We start from the raw sequence: 22,289 nt of genomic DNA on the forward strand, positions 1-22,289 counted from the left end.
AATAAGAAAGAAATATGTCTGTTGATCTGACCTTGACATCACTGATCAGTCTTTTCCTTGAATCTCTATGCCTTTACAGCCTCCAACAATGCAAAGCATTTTACCTTGGTGTGGGCAGGTGATGATGACATTCACAGGCTTTATTGCACCATAAACAACTTCCACTTCTTACATTTTCTCCACAAGGATTAATAATGTGTTAATCAGAAAACATAAAATAGCTCCTAATTTCCTCACCAAGATGTCACAAACTTTACTTACTTCTCAAGAAACCCAATAAAAGTAGTGACATTCAGAAACACATACAAAAATTATAAAAGCATGCCAACTTAGAAATTCTGTTAATATAATTGTTGTTGAGTGGATGGTCACAAATATGATTCGGGCGTCCTCGACAACAGAAATGAGTTTAAAGCTGTTCTACTATAAGCTTGATCTAGTGTCAGCCATGCACATCAGCAGCATGGTCTTCTCACTTTAAAGCAAATCTGAGCAAATTTCTTGCATTGAGTTTAACTTTGAATAACAACTTTGACATGCAAATTCACACCATATGACCTTTGAGAGCCAGAGTCCAAAATGGTGAAAGCTATCATAGTTTATTAACTGATTTACGCTATTTCTTTAAACTATTTTGTTGGAGTATAAACTGCTCCAAAAGGAGGCATTGTTTGCATATGAGGCAGGAGTGATCTCTTGAATAAACTATGCAAATGGAGGCCAGAGTCAGCAAGGAAACTATCTTTCTAAATCACGGTTGCCAAGCTGGCTCTGATTGATATTTTGACTGGCTGGTGCTAAAATGTTCCCAGCTGGCTAGTGTGTTAGGAGTTAGTTCAGCCCATTTCTGCTGTGACCAAGCCTTACCTCATCTGAAGTTCATCATGAATAACCACCTGAAACAAGACTGAAGACTGTAGTATTGCATAGCTCCATAAAAGGAATTACACATTCAACCATTAGACTAGTTCGGTCTAGCTGTGTTTATTATACTACATCACTGTGTGAAATACACAGATGGATCAAACTCTAACCCTGGGATAACATGCAAGTTAACAGCCCATGCTTGAAGGTTGAATAAGGTCATTTCATCAGACAGAATAGGGAAACATGGTTGGTTCACCTCCCCTGGGCTAATTCTCCATTTAATGTGGAGGATGTCACCAGATGTTGGTGGGTCACAAACCTCACTAGCTACAGTTATTTGGCATGCAATTTATTATCAACCCCTAAAAGAAAAATTGTGTTGTTTTAACTGTTATCCAGGGAAAATAAATACTATATTGAGATATTTTTAAAGTGTGTTAAAAGTCCTAAATAATATGTTCAGTTTTAAATTAAATACGCGTTCATCCTTGATGAATGCTTTATTATGTTTTTACTCTATTATAGCAAGTGTCATTAAGGCTGAATGTTTTTTGGAATAAGCAGTTGTGCTTGGGTGTATTTGTTTTTATGTGTGGGTGCATATGGAGAAATAAGTTGAAAATGGCCAACTCCATTTTAAAATGATTAAAATATCCTACTTATCAGGATTTAACCATGTCTGTACTTTTTTAAATGAAACTCTGTTCCCTTCTTAAGTTGTCATTATTGCCATTATCGTTGTCTTTACTTGTCATTTAATGGAATTTAATTTAATTTGACTATGTCTTGGCAGAATACTGAATTCATTCTCAAGTGTCTCTATGTTTGACCATAATACACTTCTTAGATGAGGGTTCTATACTCAGGAATGGATGGATGACCAGAGCAGAAGCCAAATGGACATAGAGCCAAATTATCACTGGTGCTTTGGAGAGAGAAAGGCAGCATTGTTGCTCATCTCGCCTCCTCTATGTGAGGCTCTGGGTCTGTTCCATGGATGGATGCTGTGCTTTTCTCTTCACACTCAGCTATGGTTGAGAGCTTAAATAAAGAATACCACCAGGAGCTTTTGCAGGAAATAAAAAAACTTTGTCTCTATCTACATTTTCAACCATGTGCCCTCAAATAAATTAAACCATGCAAACTTCATTTCAGTAGCTCTTCACCTGTTCTGTAATTTGACAAACATGAATGAGATTTAGACAACAGTTTTCAAAGGGGTCATGTTGAAGCTTGATTAAGACAACTGTAACATTAATGAAAATTGTATTAACAATCCTTAATTCCATTGTGCCACACATAGCATTGCACTGTACAGTTTGTATGGCATTCAAAAATACACTTATGTCCCCTCTCTATCAAGGCAAGGCAAGTTTATTTGAATATGCTTCCCAACACAGAGATATTTAAAAGTCCTTTTAAGAAGAACAAATGCATTGGAACAGTACATGAAAGAACATGTGTGATAATTAAAGCAGCAGGGCTGTCAGCTACCATCATAATCTGTTCAGAGTTCTACGAGTCCATCCAAATAATGATTGGTTGATGTCAAGATTGTTTGCTAAGTAGCACCCCACTAGCAGCAAATGAAGTATTCCCTTGACTGCAGTTACAGTGCAGCTGCAACCGACTGTACTCTAAGGTGATGGCAACTGGTACTTTTGACTGACGAGCAGAAAAGACTAATTGGACAAATAATGAGCCTTGTGGCAAAACTGTTTGCTTTAACTGCTGTTTCCAAGATCAAGAATGAACTGAGAACCCTTAGTCCTTGAAGTGGTCAGAAATGGAAATTTGAAAATCTACAATGCCATAATGAGGCAAAATCCAGCTTCTGAGTGGACCTTGTGATGAGATTGTTTGGTCAGCTGCTGTTTCCAATGTCAGGAATTAACTTTCACTTATATCTCATCATGTGACATATGACATGTGATTTGTGATTGAAAGAATTCTAACACACTGTTGTTTAGCAAGTATAATGTTTACCATGTTCATAATTTTAGTTTAGATTTAGTTTAATTCGCAGTAAAAGTACAGCTGAGGCTGATGGGACTGTCACTAAATTTGGAGGAACTTGCCCATACACTTGCCCACCCTAATTTGCAAATGCAAATTAGTCTGGGACATTTCAGTTCATATTTTATTTCCAAGTGGCATGATCCATGGGCACAGACCAAATTCCTCTGGACACAGTTGGTTCGAACTACAACCAATCAGAGCAACAAAACGTGTGACGTAGCACTGAGCAATACTTTTTCAAATTACAGTACACTAAAATGTGTTTCTGAAAACATTCTGTGCGAGTAATAGGCAATGCAGTAACATAGTCTTGATTCATATTTGATCAGCACTGCCTAGTTTGACAGTTTGATCTGATTTTCATGAGCCTGTGCGTTGCTTTGGATGGACCTGCAGGCTTAACATAATTGGATAGACCTACAACCAATCAGTGCAGCAAAACATGTGACATATGACTTTTGAAATATTGTATAAAACCCACCCCATATTACATAAATGGTTGAGACTGAATAAAACATCATGAGCTCTGCAGATTTCATTGGAATCCATCCAATAGTTGTCGAGGCATTTCACTCTAAACCACAAATGACTCCTCCTGCTGGCACTAAAGGAAAGGTCAGGGTACCAAAGTCATTAGGATTCATCCTCTGGGGACCATGAAAGTGTGTAACAAATGTCATTGCAATCCCTCCAGTAGTTGTTGAGATATCTCAATCTGGACCAAAATAGTGGTCCGACCAACATACCAAGATTGCTATTCCCAGAGTCATGCTGCTAGTTTGGCTAAAAATCTCTTGACACTGGATCAAGCCTATGATAGAACAGTCTTCAATATCATTTGAGCTGTCCTCAACAACATGAATTATTTTGACTCCTCTTCGACGACACAAAATTAATACAAATATTTTTCCGTACAATCATAAAAAGAAGCTCAATTAATATCCCGCATTGGGTCCTCAAAAATATGGAACAAGTCCTGAGTTGGTTGACAGTTCTTTAACCAGTGATCTAATGGTCTGTGGTTTGGGAGGGAGAGGTGGGACCTTCTGGGCGCTTTGTGACCTGAACATGTCTTACTGATAAACTGTCAAGGCTTTCTGCCGAACTATCTACATTCAGCAGAGGTGCTGCTAAAATGGCGTCACTATCATCATTCATCACCAACAAGCTGGTCTGTGATCCATTTTTGTTTGTCACCGATGCATTTATTCTCTGCGGATGAAATTATATTTTTATCTATTCTGTAGACACAATCTTCTTAATTTTGGATGATGAAATTCACATTTTGGCTTAAATACAGCCAAGTTCAATTACCTGTTTACGTTTAATTTTCTCTAACACCATGTTATTTCTAGAATCACATTGACCTTAAGGCATGTATTGCACACAATTATAGGCCAATATTATATGGTAAAAATACATCAAATAGTGTTGGAAAAGAACATGTTCATGCATAAAAGTTGGCATTTGCAAACAGGAAGGGGAGATAAATCACTCTACACTGAATGTGAACCTAATTTGACTTACTGTATGATTACTGTATGATGCCTTTCCCGGTGTAAAACAGATGCTTTGACAACATATTTCATTTGTTTTTCCACATCCAATCTCGCAATACTATCCACTCATAGTAACTGCATCATTATTTAACATCAGCAGTGACTTGAGACATAAGATTTTTTATTAGCATTGTTTTTGTTGCTGGAGACATTTTGTACAACTACCAGCAACAGCAACCAAATCCTTGTGACTCCACCTCATTACATAAATGTAGCATTCAAAGATATTATGTTTCATCACAATAATTTAGTAATATACAAACAGAATTTCTAGGAGACTTGGTTGCTTAGTCTAACTCGTTTTAACTTGCGATCAGGTGTACATGTACCTTTGCTGGCATTTTCCCTCCAGAGTTTTCTTTCATCTGTGTCCCCCTCTCCATTCAGTTTCAGGGAAAATTTCTAGTGATGCTTGGCATACAAACTGTAAATATACAGATAAATAAGCACACTAAAAGGGGGCAGGGTGAAATCTAGATGCTTTGTGTTGATCCCTTGGGTGCTGATTACCAGATCTATATGGCTTCACACGGAAGTATACTCCAGTGTGTGATTGTGGAAAGTAAGAATTTATGTGGATAAACAGGACTGCTTAACTCATACACCTCAAAGCCACATGAATCCTGTGGGAACCTGCTGTGAAAAGCAGAGGGCAAGTCAACATCAAGCTAACTCACTTTTCAGTAACTTCCATTTATCACACATACTGAGGTTCCTTTGCTGTTTATTCTCTGTTTTGAAGCAGCAAGAGCAAATGAGTTATAGCACATTATAACACAGATAACTGAGGGCAGCGTCACTCTATGGATTCTTTGGGCCTAAATAAGCCTGGACACGCCACTGTTCCAATAATGATGTCCTTGTTTCGTAATTTGTTGTATCCCTGTGCATGGACACATAGCCAGCAATCTCAAAGGGCCGTTAGCCAAAAGAATATGATGAATATTGCATAGCTTATTTAGAGAGGCATTTTAGGAGGTAATTGTTCCAGCAAAACAACTAATACATCTGCTTAAATCTGAGACATCCTTTTAAGGTATTCAGAGCATGCAAAAGCCCATCACTAATGCATTAATAATTATCTCACTTCACACAGTGCTACTGTCTCCATTTGCTGTGCAACAATGCAGAATTTCCAACCTTGCTATCTCTTCAACAAAGCGAACATTAATTTGTATTTTTCTCATTGACGCTGTGGATATGTATGCTGCAGCTGATAAGAAAGCATTAATAAATTATTGTCCTTTTGAAGTAACTGTTGGACCAAAATAGCATTGAAACATGTAAAACGGTGGTAACTTTTTTCCTTGAAAATCAATACTTCACTAACCCAACTATTATTCACTATTTTACATTAACTTACATTAAATGTGAGCCAGTGGTTCAGTGAACTGACACTGTACAACTTAACAAGAAGCAACCAACAACCAAAGAACATAGAAAATTACACAACTAGACGCTTAGTTAAAAGTGATACATTTATGCCTACTGAGAACTTTCAAACTTCAGCAGGTAATGCAGAATTTTTACTGCAACATTTTTCTACCCAAAAGGAACATCAGATTTGTTGATACTGTAATAAACCTGACAGTTCTGCAGTACTGTTACAAAGATGTACAGTATCTCCATGAAGGGCTCTCTTGGCGTTGAGCATAAAAAAAAAACTGGAGTGGATGTGAGTCATCTGTGTTAAGTACAGTACAGATTTCTCCAAAAATGACCCACATGGGTATAAATCAGTGTGACTGTCGCTCTACACTGGCCCACTCTTGCCTCCCCTACAGAGCTCCCACTCACCATCACTACACTGCGGGGGTCATAACAGACAGGTCCCTGTGGGAAATTAACCGTTGCACTACACTGAAGGGAACCTACCACAATAATGCTTACATCGAGATGGGGAACAGCTTGTAATCTCCATCAGAAAAAAAACATTCTGGATAATGTGAAAAGATTTAAAAGCACATATCTGCACAGACACTACTCAAATGCTAATTAATACTAGCATTACTTACTCTGTAACGCTTTAGATTATAACCTGCAAATAAACAATGCTATTATTTTGTACATTTGTGGTGTCAGAAGATTACTCACTGGATACTTATCTTATATATACTTATTACATATACTTATAAGAGTACTAATATGTAGGTACAGTGGTAGCTGACAAAAGGTTATAGGAATAATGCATCAAGTTTAAGAGGGACTTTCTAAATTCTAAATACTGACTTCTGGACAAATCAGAAATAAAACGATGGTCCAAGTTATGTTTAACATCTAAATCAGTTAAGATATTATCAGGCCTAATCAGCCGCCAGGATTTTCTTTTATTATGAAAGCCACAAGCTCGCACATCCTTTCTGAGGAAACATCAGCTGCACAGTTGCATCATTTCCAATAAAACAACTCTCACACCACCAAAACAGGAGGACAAGGATGCTATAACCCAGTAAAGCTGTAAAGTTTGTATACTGTTTGGAGATGGATTTAGCGAACTGACACAGAGCTTTATTGACATCAGTGCCCAGCTGGCCGCGTAGTGAGTAGCAACAGTTGGTGATTGATTCAACCAAACAGTCAGTTATGATTTTAATTCATGGTTTTACATGTTACACTTATAATTAAAGTAAAAATATCACTGTGTGCGTAGCATTGGTCACGGGTCAGATCGCAGGTCTTATATTAACGGGGTAATTGCGGGTATTGGGTCGGTTCCGGTTCTGAGCTCTGCGGGTGCGGGCAAAACTCGACCCATGCAGGACTCTGACCTAGACAAGCTTTTTAAGGGGCTGAATAAATATAGCTACTTTCACTCAGAAACAAACTTTAATGAGGTTTATTGGATGAATTATAAAGAAAGCAAGAATAAATAATAATGTGACTTGTGGCATTAAAAAACAATATCTGTAACTTCTTAATTTAAGATTATTTTGATAAACTACTATTCCAAGGTCAAGAAAAAAACTTTCACACTCAAATTCTCCAACTGGTTTCCGATGGCTTTAAGTGTAAGACTTATTTATCACTTTATTCATTATCTTTGCAAATGCACAAAGAAATTAATGAGTCTTAAAAAAGATGCCAGACTGTAATGGACTTAGCTGGTTATTGGCATCAATTACTAACATGTAAGTTTTTAAATTGGTGAAATTTAGCCCAGATTGTTGGACTTCTTGTCTTAACTATTATCTGTTTATTTATTTAACGTAGATAATATGCACTATGTGATTTTTGTTTTTTAATGTTTTTTGTACGGATGAGACTGATAATTCAAGTTTTTCTTGTTGTTATTATTTTACCCTTATTCTGAGAGACCCTCAACTAAAAAGCTGAGAAACTGTCTTTTCTTGCAGAAGTTGACATAAGAACACATTTATACTGTAGAGCTCGCTGGATTCTGGTAACCCCTCAACAGTAGAACGCAGCCAAAAAAAACACCCCCTTTGTACAGTCACCTCCAGGTTAATTAACACATGTAGAAGGAGCCATCTCCCCTGACTGCCACCCTCAGAATAGTCTCCTGCCAAAAGCAACTGCAGGTGGGCCAGCCAATGAGCACAAACAAATCCTGCCTTTGTAGCTTACATTAATTGCGTACCACTCGAACAGAACACACCAACACCAGGTGCTGCAACCAGAAAGGTGTGTGAATGCCGTTGCACCATACAAAAATTCACAGGCGCCTTCGGTCATAATTGCCTCACTCTTTTTGTATCAAGAGAACATTTTGCTTGACAGGGTGCCAAGAGAGCAACTGAGGTAAGGCTGCTGAGACAAAAACAGAACAGCCCTATTCAATATTGTGGCATGCATTCACACTTGTTTGAGTTTATGACTTTTTCAAAAAGAAAGCAACAAAAAGCTATGTAAAGGTTTAATTTGAAATGTTTTGTTCCGTCAGCTTATCCAACAATCTACTGAACCTTATCTGCCTCCTGTGTGTTTGACCTCAAGGTCGTGTCACAGTTTTGATGTGGTGCTATGAACGATGGCCCCTCGTCCCACACTCCCATGATGACCACCGATGCAGTAAATCTCATGCTGGGGGAGTCCCCATAACAGAGCCGGCCAGTCTGCGGGCATTAAAGGAGGAGGAGCGCATGAAGAGGACTCGCCGTGGAAGGTTTCTATCACTACACAGTCAGTTCTTATCTTTCTCCCTTTGATGAGAGGAGAGTGGGGGAAGATAATGTCTGAAGGTCAACTCTCAGCACCAAGGAGGAACCTGATAAGGACTGGGCTTATAGCCTACTGAGTAAAAGAAACCTTCCAGTCTTGACCGACAACCAACAACTATAACACTCAAAAGAAATAGAATACCTTCTTTGAACACAGATGAACACAGTTGGAAATGTTAAGATAAGAAGCTATTGTGTAGATCAAATTTTGGGACCCTTTTTACATTTGAGACCTGTTGTTACAGACAAATGCACTCAACTACCGTGGTGCTTTACTGACTGGAGCACCATCCAGCGTGTTGATCGGTTGGAAAATGGACAGAATCAGACTGGTGGCTAGTCAGCTACTTCACATTGATTCTCATTAGGGTTGCCACCTTCAGCATGGAAAAATAAGGGACACCTTGGCAGCTGCCTCCTGCCGTGGGGGACACAAATCAAGCGGGGGGGTCTGTGGGTCCTCCCCCATGAGATTTTTAGTGTCAGACACTTCATTTCCTGCATTCTGGTGAAATTATATGCACCAATTAGTTCTTTTCATGCATCAATTTAAAAGTCGTCTGCTACACTCTACATGAATGTAAAGGAAATAAAGAGGCAATAGAGTAAGGCACAGTCACACCTATTAAATCAAGGATCAAAACATCAGATCATAGACATAGGCAAAATGTTTGGTCTGTCAAAATAAAATAAATTATTTTTTTCCTGTAAAGCTATCGGAACAGCTTTCCTGGATTTAGGCACTGAAATAAAAATCAACCTGTTCCACAGTGAGGGAAATGTGGTGAAACGAAAAAATTGCTAATTTATCTAGTTTGTGTGAACTTGCATAAAACATACTGTTTATAGGCCTATATGTAAAAGGAATAAAATTTTAACCTTCAGTCCAACACTTTTCAGGAAGAAGCCTTTGGAAGATTAATTTACACCGAGTGGGTTATTGTTTAAATCTCACACATACGCACGCTTTTGTTCGCAAAGGGGGCCGTGGGCTTCTGCTGACATCCTCAGAGCTGTTAATGCGTGTATCTGGAGAATGATGATGACTCTAATCCACTGACTGTATGTCAGTACTCTAAACACAATACAATCTTATAACAACAGTACAGTTCTGGGGTTTCATGAATTGAGTGTTTCCACTCTGTGTCCTCGGACGTGGTAGTCCCCAGCTGAATGTCGCTTCAGGTCGCACGCTCTACCACTGGTGACAGAAAATGCTCAGTAAATACTCATTCCCATTGACAGGACTGATCCACTTGTGGTCCATCTGCTATCCAGATCTGTATTTGGGAACCCTTTTTTTAACAACGGACTTGAGCTGGAGGTATTCACCTAAACAACAGCACGAGCATGCCATAACCAGAGCAATGATGATGTTGACTAACTTTCTGATTTAATACTATTCCTCTGTGTCTCATGAAACTCTTTTGGTTTTATGATTTCTGATGTCATTCAAAGCAGGTGTCTTGTGGGCGGCTGTGGCTCAGAGGCAGAGCGGGTCGTTCCTTAATCGGAAGGTTGTGGGTTCGATCCCCGGCTCCTGGTGCCACATGTCGAAGTATCCTTGAGCAAGATACTGAACCCCGAATTGCTCCCGATGCCGTGCATCGGTGTGTGAGTGTGTATGAATGTTAGTTTCTGTTCGATGGACTTTGCCATCACTGAGTGAATGTGTGTGAAAGGGTGAATGTGGCACGTAGTGTAAAAGCGCTTTGAGTGGTCGGAAGACTAGAAAGGCGCTATACAAGTACAGGTCCATTTACCATTGTATCATACAGGATGGGTGACAACCCCAATTCCCACTAAATGTTAATTTTTGTTCATGTTATATCTGTCGGTGCTCCTACCAGATCGGTACCTTGCAGTATCTCAGATACTAATCAAATTACAGTACTAACATTGTCAGTCAGAACCATCACTAAAGTCAACTACTTTACATATTTGTTATGTCGCAGTGTCCATATGTGTTTTTCTCTGTTCTATGTATGCATGTACAGACTGCGGTGACAAATTTTACTGTGAAGGACAATAAAGTATATATTATATTATGCTCGGTAAAGTATACTATTATAGTGTGTATATTGTATATACTAATACATTCACAACTGTAGTATTCATAATTAATTCAAAATATTTTATTAGGGTTAGCCTGCAGGCTTTTTCTAGATTAAAACTTCAACTTCATTGGGTCAAATACTATCAAATAACATCTTTAAAAGCGATTCCTTACATGTAGAAGATGAGTGTCTTTTTCTGCTGTCCCAAAAGAGCTATTTTGGCATGTGGTTATAATCTGCAAATGCTTTCTACTCTATCATACAACACACGGTCAAAATGCCTCTCTGGCTCTTTACTGCAGGCACCAGAGAGAGAGAGAGAGAGAGAGAGAGAGAGAGAGAGAGAGAGAGAGAGAGAGAGAGAGAGAGAGAGAGAGAGAGAGAGAGAAAATCTGTGAAAACAGTAGATGCCAGTGCCTTCTGACCAGGAACAGTGACCCTGCTCACAGAGTAATATTTAAGCAGCTGTTTAGAGTTCCCATGGTGGACTGACCAAACCCTTTTACCCTATTTTCTTGACAGTATATTAAGTTCCTAAATTTCCCATGGACTCATTTGTTATTGCCTTATTGCTTTCACCGTTGTCAATAGTTATGTCAGACTATAGAGTTACAGGTACAGTATATAGTCAAATATGTCATTAAATTCCCCATTTCTTTAAAACATGCAGTGCCTACACACAATAGCAAATCCACCAGAACCAATCAGTTGTTGTAAAGAAAATAAGCCAGTTATTCGGTACTTATTGTATCCATATTCAAAGATGTGGGCTGTTCTCCAGTGATAACAGATAGAGGTGGAATAATATTATCTCTCCCCTTTGTATTTGAATTTAAATTTATTTGAATCACAATGGACGTACAATATGCCATTTCTAAAAGATATAAAGAACATTTCAAAACATTCAGATTTGTGTTTGTTAACCGCATCTAATTTATGCGCACATCTCAATGAATTACTGAACTATTTTTTTAAGTTGGTGATGCTTCAAACTGTCAGTCACTCACTTTTGTATTTGCAATAACACATTATTATCAATCATGCTTTTTTTTCTCTTTACAGTGCCTCAAATGCTTTCAAGCCAAACAATTGTGAATTTAATTAAGCTCATGTTATCATATTTCTTTTCATGTTGCTTTTAGTCCTCACACTATTTCCATTGCAGCAGTAGCCATCTGCTGTGAAGACTAATGATCATTGGACTAACTTCCCACAGAGGAAAACCCAAGGTTTTCCAGCCAATGCTGATACTAAAGTGACAGCAACAATAACATTATCCGGAGCTAATTCCCATAGGGTGCTTCTAATGCCATAATTCATGTCCCATGTGATGTTATGGAGTCCAAAGATGTCACATTTACGTTTTATGAAGAGGTTCAAGTAATTAAGCATACACTCTATGTCACTCATTACTACCCTCATCCAGGGTAAGACAAGAACAAATTAGTCAACTGCATGGTTGGAGGATTTTGTATTTTCTCAGTAATCAGGAGTAAACAGGACTACATAACCAGCATCAGCCAGTGTTCTATAATGTCATTTAGACTTAACCATCCCATCTATATCAAAGGTAACCTTTGGAGTTTTTGACAAGCAGTTTTTCACTAGTTGGTCCCTGTGATGTTTGTACACTAAAAAGCAGGCAACGTGATACAGTCCTGTCAGCAGTTTCATGCTGTTCCACTGATCAACAGTTGTTGGCAGTGACGTGCAAAGACGCATAACACTGCAACAACAAAAGCAGTAAGGAAGGAAACTGCAGTCTAGTAACCAGGTTACTCAGAGATACCAGGTGAAGTGGGGGAACAGTTTGAGCTGGACTTTGGAGTTATTTAGAATATGAGGACGTATTGCTCTGTGTAATTATCTCTCCTTTCATCCAGCTGCTCCATTGGTAATTTCCTTTTCTTCAGTGTATTGTTAATAAGGACAGGTAAAAAGCCGATTAGAAACCCAGGTATGCATAAACATGGCAGATAAATCAGCACTCTGCAAGAGAGATTGGGTTTCCCTGATTACGGAAAGCTAGAGTTCTTGTTTAGAAATCAGCTTTCAATCCATCTTGGTGTGTTATACTGAATGTTAACCTAAGATAGAAAAGAAAACTCCACAGGGCACCTTTTAAGACATATTTGCTGATAGTTAACTCATGTATTTCTGCAGCATTGTTGTTTTGTTTTTCTTGCCCTCAAAACAAGGTTTATAACGTGACTAAGCTACCATTCCTCAATATTAATGTGCTTTAAGCTTGGCCTTTTAAGGATCATTATTCAACTAAATATGGCCACAGTGTATTCACCAGTCATATTTGATCTACACTGTAATCAGCCCAATGTTTTTATAATGCCATAAAGACAGCAGGGTCCATTTTGTCATTCAGACAAAATAAGCGTGCAAGTGCAGCCTTCATGATAATACATGGAAACTGGAAAGTATGATGTTCCAGGATTAATTTTGGTTTTGCACTGGTACATTGACCACACCATTTGAAGTTGAATCTTAGAGCATCTCGCCTTCTTAACATGAAATCCAACAAACCAAACCCTTTACAATAGCATTACTGTGAAAGGCAGTGTTACTTAATGGTGGATGCTACTTTTTCATTACTTCCAAATAACAGCAAATACAATCCCTTGATCATGTCACAGGTGCTCCAGATGTGGACAACAGTGGTCATAAAATGTGAAAAAAAAAAGAAAAAATAGTCTCTGAAATGAACATTTAACCAACAGTAAAACTTCTCAAATAAAATTCTGGGCAGGAAACAACCAGCTATCTGCGAGCATGTCACGACAGTGTCTGCTTTCTAACCAGGTAGTTTTTTATGAGCTCGATGCTAGAGTGATAAATAGAGTAGGAAGGGGGAGAAAATACCAATACCTGGACAGACTGAAGGAAATAAATGAGAAAGAAGAGCAAAGAGGGGAGGTACAGTGAACAAGAGAGCTAGATAATGCCTTATCTCACTGCGGTCAAGGGTACTTGCACCACAAAGCCTGACACTGCAAATAATCCCAGTTGGAAACTCTTTAAAGTTTCAACTCTTATCCATGAAACTTTATTATTCCCCCTCAATCTATTTTCTTTTATTTACATAGACATTCTTAAAACTGACCTTGCAGTTTTTTGCTGCGCACTGTGTGATGAAATTGGAATTGATTTTATTGATCTCAGCCCCATATGCAGAGTTTCACTCTGTTGCAGTTACTATGGACTAAGCTGCAGTTTCTGATTGGTGCAGAAGTTTTGTGGGTAATGATCGTAATATAGATCTACTGATGAGCATGAGGCTTCCAATAATTGAAGAGTCCTACGTTAACATTGCACCAGCCCAGTATGCAGTGCTGAGAAAAAGGTGACGCTGTTAACTGATATGTGGGTTGTGCAGTAACTAATGTTGGCAAGATGTTATGTGCAACTGTGACTATAAACACTTCAGACTTTTCAGTTTCACTACTATCATTTTTGAAGTTCTTGCATCCTTTTACAATTCATAGAAGAAAAGGGTTTCCATGATGAAAGGTCTATGTGGGAGAATAATAGTAACACTGGTATTAAATTTGCTGACATTTTAGCTAGCTCACAAACCAAAAAATGTTGCTAAAAAATGGCTATGTCTTGACCGTAGCAACATTTATTAGATGGTGGGATGGCTAAGCTTCCCTCAGTTTGAAATGTTTTTCTTTCCACCCTGTTTAAACTCAACCCCAAAACATCAAGGGTCAACGAAACATCAGCCTTTAACACAGGAGACAGCTGATAGTTTCACTTTCCACCTGCACGTCAACATGGCCTCAACCTTAACCATACATTTATTATTGTAAACATGATGAAGCAACCATAACCTTAATAAAGTAGTAACAAAATCATAATGTTTCTTTAACAAAGTACTTCTTTTAAACCCTAACCATGATTATTTAACCAAACTTTAACGTCACATCAACAGTTTCAACTGTGATTTGAACAATGAACAGTTTTGGAATAGCAAAAACCAGTTAGGACACCCTGCTGCCGATAATGGCATCAAAAATGCTTCTGTGGGTCATGGAAGAAGGCAGGGACAAACAGTTTTTTCTTGTGTAAGTTGAAGGACTTGGAACATGAATGCTGAACATAAATCACAAGGTCTAATATGCATGTAATTCCTAGGGGTACTGAGCTGCAACATTGCCAACAGCAACAGTTTGGCAACGCCTCCAACGGCAACAGATTGCCACAAATTCACATCAAGCTTTACCAAAGCTCATGTTGAAACAAAAGGTCTACAGTGTGTGGATTTGATTTGTTGCTGGGATTAAATCCGATGATCCATTGTTTGGTGTGATTGGGTCTAACATTCTGTATAATAACTAACATATAACTCACATTTAAGGAGGGACACCTACAAAAGATATAAACACTAAGTCAAAAAAAGAAGTGAGGAGATCACGGGTACAGTGTTATATGCACAAATGACTTATCCATCTGTAATGAGTCTTAAATGAATCAGGAGTAATGATAGTCCCACTTTATTGAAGAGTCATTCTTTATCTACTACAGTATTTGCAGCTCCTTCAGTCCAGCTGTTCTTCTACATTATTAAGGAAAACTGAACAAAAAAATCCCTGAATGAAGAACAACTAAGTTTTAGATCTCTAACGAAACTCTGTTCTGTTCTGAGACCAGGGAGCTGTATGTCACTGATGTTCATAAGATATGTATACTAAGCATTCTTCGAGATGACAACCACTCAATCAAACACGTATGTATAACACATAATTGACTGAATGTCTAAAATTAGAAGAAAAAAAAAAGAATTCCATGAAAGTCAATATTTTACCACGGCTTTCATGCCTCACTACATCTTTGCTGAGCTGTCTTCAGGAATGTTTCCCAAATCAATTCAATCTCTGTTCATCTGCCTGTCTGCCCCTCCCCAAAGCATTTGCATGTGCTCACACCCACACACTCACTTTTTTTTCCATCAGTGATGAGATACGAAGATCACTCAGAAGAGGCTCTCTGCGCCCCCTCATCCCTAATATCAGCCTGCTCTGTCTCCACTTGAATTGAGTAGTCGGTGGCTGGCAGCGAGGAAATTTTCTCTGAGACTGGGCTGATGCCAGAGACGCTCTGCGGTGGTTCAATTTTCAAGTTTTACCACTGAAGCCCATTCGGTCATACATTTATTACTCATGACAGGCCAGGGAGGAGAAGAGAAATAGGAAGAGATGAGATACCCAAAAGTTAAAATTCCTTCTGTGGATAAAATAAACAGAATAGCATGCTTTCCCTCTTGCCTGATATATTTTCCATGTTTCCCTACTGGACTGGCCAGTGTGTGATTCTTGTACATCAAACTCATCAGCCTCATATTCACATAAGCCGTTTAGACAAGACACGAAATGGGATGTGGTTCAGGAGAAGCGTAGTGACATTTAGATAAGATTAGAGAAAGAATTGGGGCAGCGCAACAAGCACATAAACACAAGTCTAACATATATATACATTCATTATGGTGAACATGTTAGCAAGCAGTTATTGAACATTAGCTTTCATTTGGTGTCGTGTTTCTGGCCACCCAGTTAATGTCCGAACGTGTTCATCTGTAAAGGACCAGTGTGTTGGATTTAGTGGCCTTTAATGGTGTAGCTGCAGATTGGAATTCCTGAAAACAGCAACCTGCTCCCTGTTAAAAACCATGCTAAAGAAATGCTTTATAAAGTGCAGAGTTAGTGATAATCCTCTGTGGGTAGTGGGTTTACTAGTGACACTTTTTGCATTACATATAGTTATTTGATCCATTGTTAAAAATACTAATTAGAGCAGCTTTGATGTATTGTTAAGCTTTAGTGCTGATGCCTGTTAGTAGCATAGTTTATAAGGCTGCAAAGGAGGCAACCCACACAGCTAATTATTTTAATTACCCTACCTTTTTTTTTTACTATCTAACTATCCTTTACCTATGGCTGTGCTAGCAACTGTTTGAGCTGCCAATAACATGCCATGAACACTTCCAGAGTCAAACTAGAGAGCTCTATCTTTTGATGTAGCAAACCTGGTCCTCACCCTTTAGTGCAAGATACAATAGTTAATACTGAAGGACCATGATAACCACATTGCTGCGACAATTAAACCCAACTAATGAGGTGGCTTTAACAAGGTGAGCAAAATTCAAATTTTATAACACATATCTTGTGCTCCTTTTGTTTCATTTTTAATGCACACAGAAATTAAAGTGGTTATATACTAAACAACATTACAAACCAACACTGTACATGGGTTGCACAAGAAATTAAAGCACCAGTTTTTGAAGCAGGTATGAAGTGATTCCCATAGTTTTCTTTTTCCCCTTTCAACAGCAATGTGCAGCAGCACACAGGTCAACTGATGATAAATGTTTAACATTAGCAGTCTGTTTAATCATATGTTGTTTTGTCACCCAAAATTGTATTGTGGTCTAAAATTGTCTATTGTCCTAGGGCTCACCTTATTTATTAGTGAGTGCATGGGCTGCGTAAATCACCCAGTTAAATCGCTGGTTTCACATCAATGCTTTTTTTCATCGAGTGACCCATATCACACACTCTTGGGACCCTGATGTCAAGGTGGATTGACCTCACAGGTTGCTGGAACACTGCAACACTACTCCATTAATGGGAATGTCTGATGCGGGTCAAGGACTCAGTTGAAAAGGAACTGTCACCATATCTGTAGAGTATATGAGCATGCACAATACCTGGAGGATAAAGTGACTCATATTGATTTGTCTGCAAAGAACCACAGAAATTTAGGCTGAGTTTTGTGCAGCTGACATCAGGATAAATCCAGTTTTGTATTTGTATGGTTTGACTCTTCCACCCTTATAAAGAAACAATAAAGCTTAAGAATGTCTGTATTATGCAGGTGTACAATTTTAAACAACTTTCTTCAGTACCTTTGAGATTTATTAGCAGAACATAACACATGGTGAATAATGACATTTTGATGAGTGTTTTGCCTATTTGAATTTGTCCTCCATCAGGACATATGACACTGTGTTTTGAGGCTTATGGCTTCCAGTGGAGGCAGTTCTTAAGTTGCCCATTTGATGTGCCAGTTAGGAGCTGCAACGGTCATGAATGTTATTGAAGGCAGAGGGGAAATGTAAAGGACTCATTAGGTTTAAATCCAGGGCAGGGAGCAAGGGAGGAAAGATGAGGAAAAGAGAAGAAGAAAGTGGAGGGGAACGGGGGGTTGACTTTATAGTTTGCGTATGACAGGAAAGAATTATCCAAGAGGGAGTCGGAATAGGGAAGGAGACAGGCTAACTTCCTAGGGGGAGAGAGCAATGATTATGGTAAATGATAGACAGCTGCAGGGGTTGGATGAGCTGAGATGATAAACGATACATAATCTGAGGCACATGAAAATCATGGGGCCAGTTGATTGACAGATAGGCCAATTGGTGGCCGACAAGGGGGGAAGGCAGGCTACAAGTCATGACTAAGTCAGAGTCCATCATTTCAGTTCCCGATTTATTTGTCAGAGATAAATCTGTGTGCTCAGTATGACAGACAGAGTGGGCTGTGTGCAGCACTCAGAGTGGATAGAGACTGAGTGTACTAACTCTGTAATGTCCACACAAGTCTAGTTCAAAGGTCTGACTGGGATAAATTATAATGCTAACCATCTTTATCTTTGGTAACTTCATGAGTGAGGTGCATAAATAGCAATCCTCTCACTCTTCGCAAAGTGCTTTAAGACACACATACAGTCATTTAAAATAATTCTGAATAAACACAGACCTCTTTTAGTGATGGAACACCTTTTTATGTCACGTAGTACAATAAATGAATGTTATTACAGCAAATGAATAACACTAAACATTTCACAGTTAAGGGATTAATGGAAGCACTTCAAGCCTGATGTGCCAGATAAAGGCTTTATTAACAGAGTGGCTCTAAATGTTTTTCATATTAAACTGACCTGCCGCACGCAAAGTGTGTGAATGGAGTCTGCTCTTCACAATCTAGCTTTAGGGGTGTCCATTTTTCAAGCACTTCTTTTGAATTTATTCACCGAACGTTTGTACTCTTTTAATTTGCAATGTACTTAATAGTGAGTAAAGTAATCATGCAATGCAGCAATAGGAGCCACACACTTCCCTTAGATAAGGAATGGACACAATAACATGATTATTGCAAAGCTGTTATTGTGTCTACCCACTTTGGTCAGTTGCTGTCACTTAGTCACCACAGCTGAAGAAGGAAAACGAAATAAACACATTAGCATTTTTAATATCCTAACTTTATGTAGCGCTGTAGTTGTTTAATCTTCCAATAATATTCAACCACAAAATCCTCAACACAACAATTAATTACAGTTTACTGAAGGCTACTACTGTATTACTTATACATGACACTGTAATTTACACTTAAATGGTACAGCATTACTTCAGACTAGCAAAGCCTACTTGTCTTGCTTGCTTACATACATTCACAAATGTTCATAAAACTATGTAAAGACATTAAAAAAGTGTGCAATATTAAGCAAATTGTGAAATAAAATAATGCAGACCTTCTCATTATCCTCATCAGCTAGGTGCTAAACAAACACACAAAAGGACATTTCACTTGGCGTGTCCTAAGCTTCTCTGGCACAAGAAGAAAGGAAAAACTGGTAACCCGGCCTTGGGAAAATACCTATGAGATGAATAAACATAAAAAACAGCAACACTCAATTTACATAACATCTTAAATTTGCTACTTTAGCTCCACTTTTTAGTTTAGTTGAACATTTAAAAAATCGCTTAGTAAAGTATTAACCCTTACCTTGGTGTAGAAACAGCTGTGGTCACTGCTGTACAAACAACACACGTTCATTCAGAGTCATTTATCAAGTGACGCCCGCAGTAGCAGTATCATATATCATTCACCATAAACACATTTCCTGGTTTGTTACTGAGTAACTTTTATAGGCCAGGGATAAGAGCTTGTACGGACATCGTTTGACATGCAGATTAAAATGTATAATACATATTATTTGTCCTGTCTGAACATTTAACAGACATGTGGAATTTATGGCAGTTTAAATGTTCTGTGAGTAACATATCAAACAGCAAAAAGTTCCTTTGTATGGCTGATAAAAGAGTAGCGCCTCAGTGAGTAATTGCCTCACCTTCTCCAAACGTTCCTGCCCAAAAGGTGAGGCCCGATTCTTATCAGAGAAGAGAGGAAACTCTGAAGCTTTTCTTACGGGTGATTTGTACTGTTATTTGATTCCTGTGGAAGGAGTAAATGAGCTGTGAAGGTGAGGCACGAAAAGAGAGGGATTGACACCTTTCTGGCCATGGAAATGTGTTTACACTAAACCCCCCCCTCCTTACATAAGTCAGCAGCTGGGTAGTCCACACAATACACACACACGGGCACACACACACACACACACACACACACACACACACACACACACACACACACACACACACACCTTCCCAGCAGATGGAGACTTCATTATTCGAGGAGAAACAAGCCTTTGTTAGAGCACAAGCACAGCCAATTCAGACATAGTAGAGGACTGGCAGTCTATTTCCAACAGTAAATGAACTCAATGTGTGACAGGTGATCTGCCCTATTGTAGCTTATAGATGTGATCAGAGGCATACAGAATTATTATTTCATTTTGTGAGAAAAGGAATATGTGGGCTCTTTAATGAGACATCACAAAGCCTTCACTGCTCAATGTGGTATTGTTTATTTTAAAATTCCCTATACTGTTTGAATATGAGTTTAAGCATGTTTGTTTTCCTATATTCCTGTCTATCTGCAGCTCTGTAGTGTATGGCATGACAGTCCCTTAGCAGGTGGAACAGCATGCTGCTCTGGGACTGCTCAGATGTTACTAACCACAAATCTGTCCCAACAAGCAAGAAACAGCAAGGAAATAGATTCTTCACTCATTCTGCATATACAGTATATATGGTATACTGGTGGCTTCAAGCCTGCGACCATAGAGACCATATTTCATTACAACCATACAGATTGCAGTGCCTCAGTGGAGCTGAACATAAATGCAAAATATATGATGTCCTGATGCACAGAAGACATACAGAACCTTGTAAGAAATTTCAAAGGGACATGAATGTAGCTTAGGAATGCAATGTTTCAAGTGTAAAACAGAGAGAATCAATCAAGGACTCATGTGGAGTTCCTTGGGAATAAATTACACCACAACCTAATATCTGAGAGGCTTTTATCACACTGTGCTACAGGGAATCATCAGTGTGATAAAATACGTGATAAATATTAATGTGTAAGATTGAATTAAGGTAATAAAGGTAAAGTACAACGTAAGATTTCTGGTTCATTTACTTTACATTTGAAGTATTAAATAAAACACAGATAAACTTGAAAATTAAATATTGCTCGTGAGATCAAGACAACATCTTAGCTCCAAAATCTTCAGGTTTATTATATATTACACATTTTATATTGATATCTTTTGCATGTTCTACTCGTTATGCCATCATCCGTCTTTTGCATGTTCAGATGCATTCCTGTCTCCTCCATGACCCTGCACAGGAAACAGCAGGTGAAGCAAATAAACAAATGAGTAATGTTATCTTCATCTGAACGTACATACAATCACTCAAATACACTCAGGCATGGAAAGGCAAGGTGAGGCAAGTTTATTTATAAAGAACATTTACTGCCACACATTGCATTGCAGGCAATTCAATTCAAGTGTATTTAAAATGTTTAATATGAAATCAAGCATAACAGGATAGAGAACAGTCAATAGCAGTGAAGAACAAACGGGTTGTAAAAGTTGGGGCTCGTCCTGTCTTGGAAGTTTGTTCCAGCCCTGTGAAATATGCTTCTCCATGTTTACTTAAGACTGTGGAAACATAGCACACTGCAGCATAGCATAGTAGACCTGAGATGTACTAGACAGTCAGAGATGTCTTTTTTCCTGAACCATTGAGAAGTTTAGAGACAGGAATCTAATTCAGACTTGAGAGTAGGTGTGACATGTTCAGGTTTCTTCGTCTTTGTTCGTATCCTAGCAGCAGTTTTCTTAATGAACTAAAGTTGTCTGAGAGTTTCTTTAGGAGGACCTGTGAAAAGACTGTTATAGTAGTTCAGCTTACTGGAAGTAAAAACCTTCTCTAAGTCAAGTCTAGATATGAATCCTCTGATTCTTACTATGTTATCATCAAATCAATAATTTTTTGGTTTCCAAAGATGAAGTCAAAATGAAAACTTCTTATCAGGTTTTCTTCTTTTCAACCAACAGTATTTTTTTTTATTTAGCTCAAGGATGTGTCTGCACATCCAATAATTAATTAGTTCAATTCACTTGTGGAATGAATCTATGAGGACGTGATTGCATGGTGTCAGACCTTTTCATAATGTGGCACAAAGGAGGCGTGTCAGTGTTAAATAAAAGAGGCCCAAGGAATGAGCCTTTGGGAATACCACAGTCATGTGGGTTAGATCAGATACATGCCAAATGAAACAAAACATAGGGAACTATTAACTAAGTAAACATATACTGTATGGATGTGTTCACAAACAACTGTGTAAATGTATTTGCATGTGGTGTTTGTTTGGTGTCTCATATATATTTGAGTGTGAAGAGCCCACAGG

The sequence above is a fragment of the Dicentrarchus labrax genome, unplaced genomic scaffold (assembly GCF_905237075.1).
Source record: "Dicentrarchus labrax unplaced genomic scaffold, dlabrax2021, whole genome shotgun sequence".
Taxonomy (NCBI): domain Eukaryota; kingdom Metazoa; phylum Chordata; class Actinopteri; family Moronidae; genus Dicentrarchus; species Dicentrarchus labrax.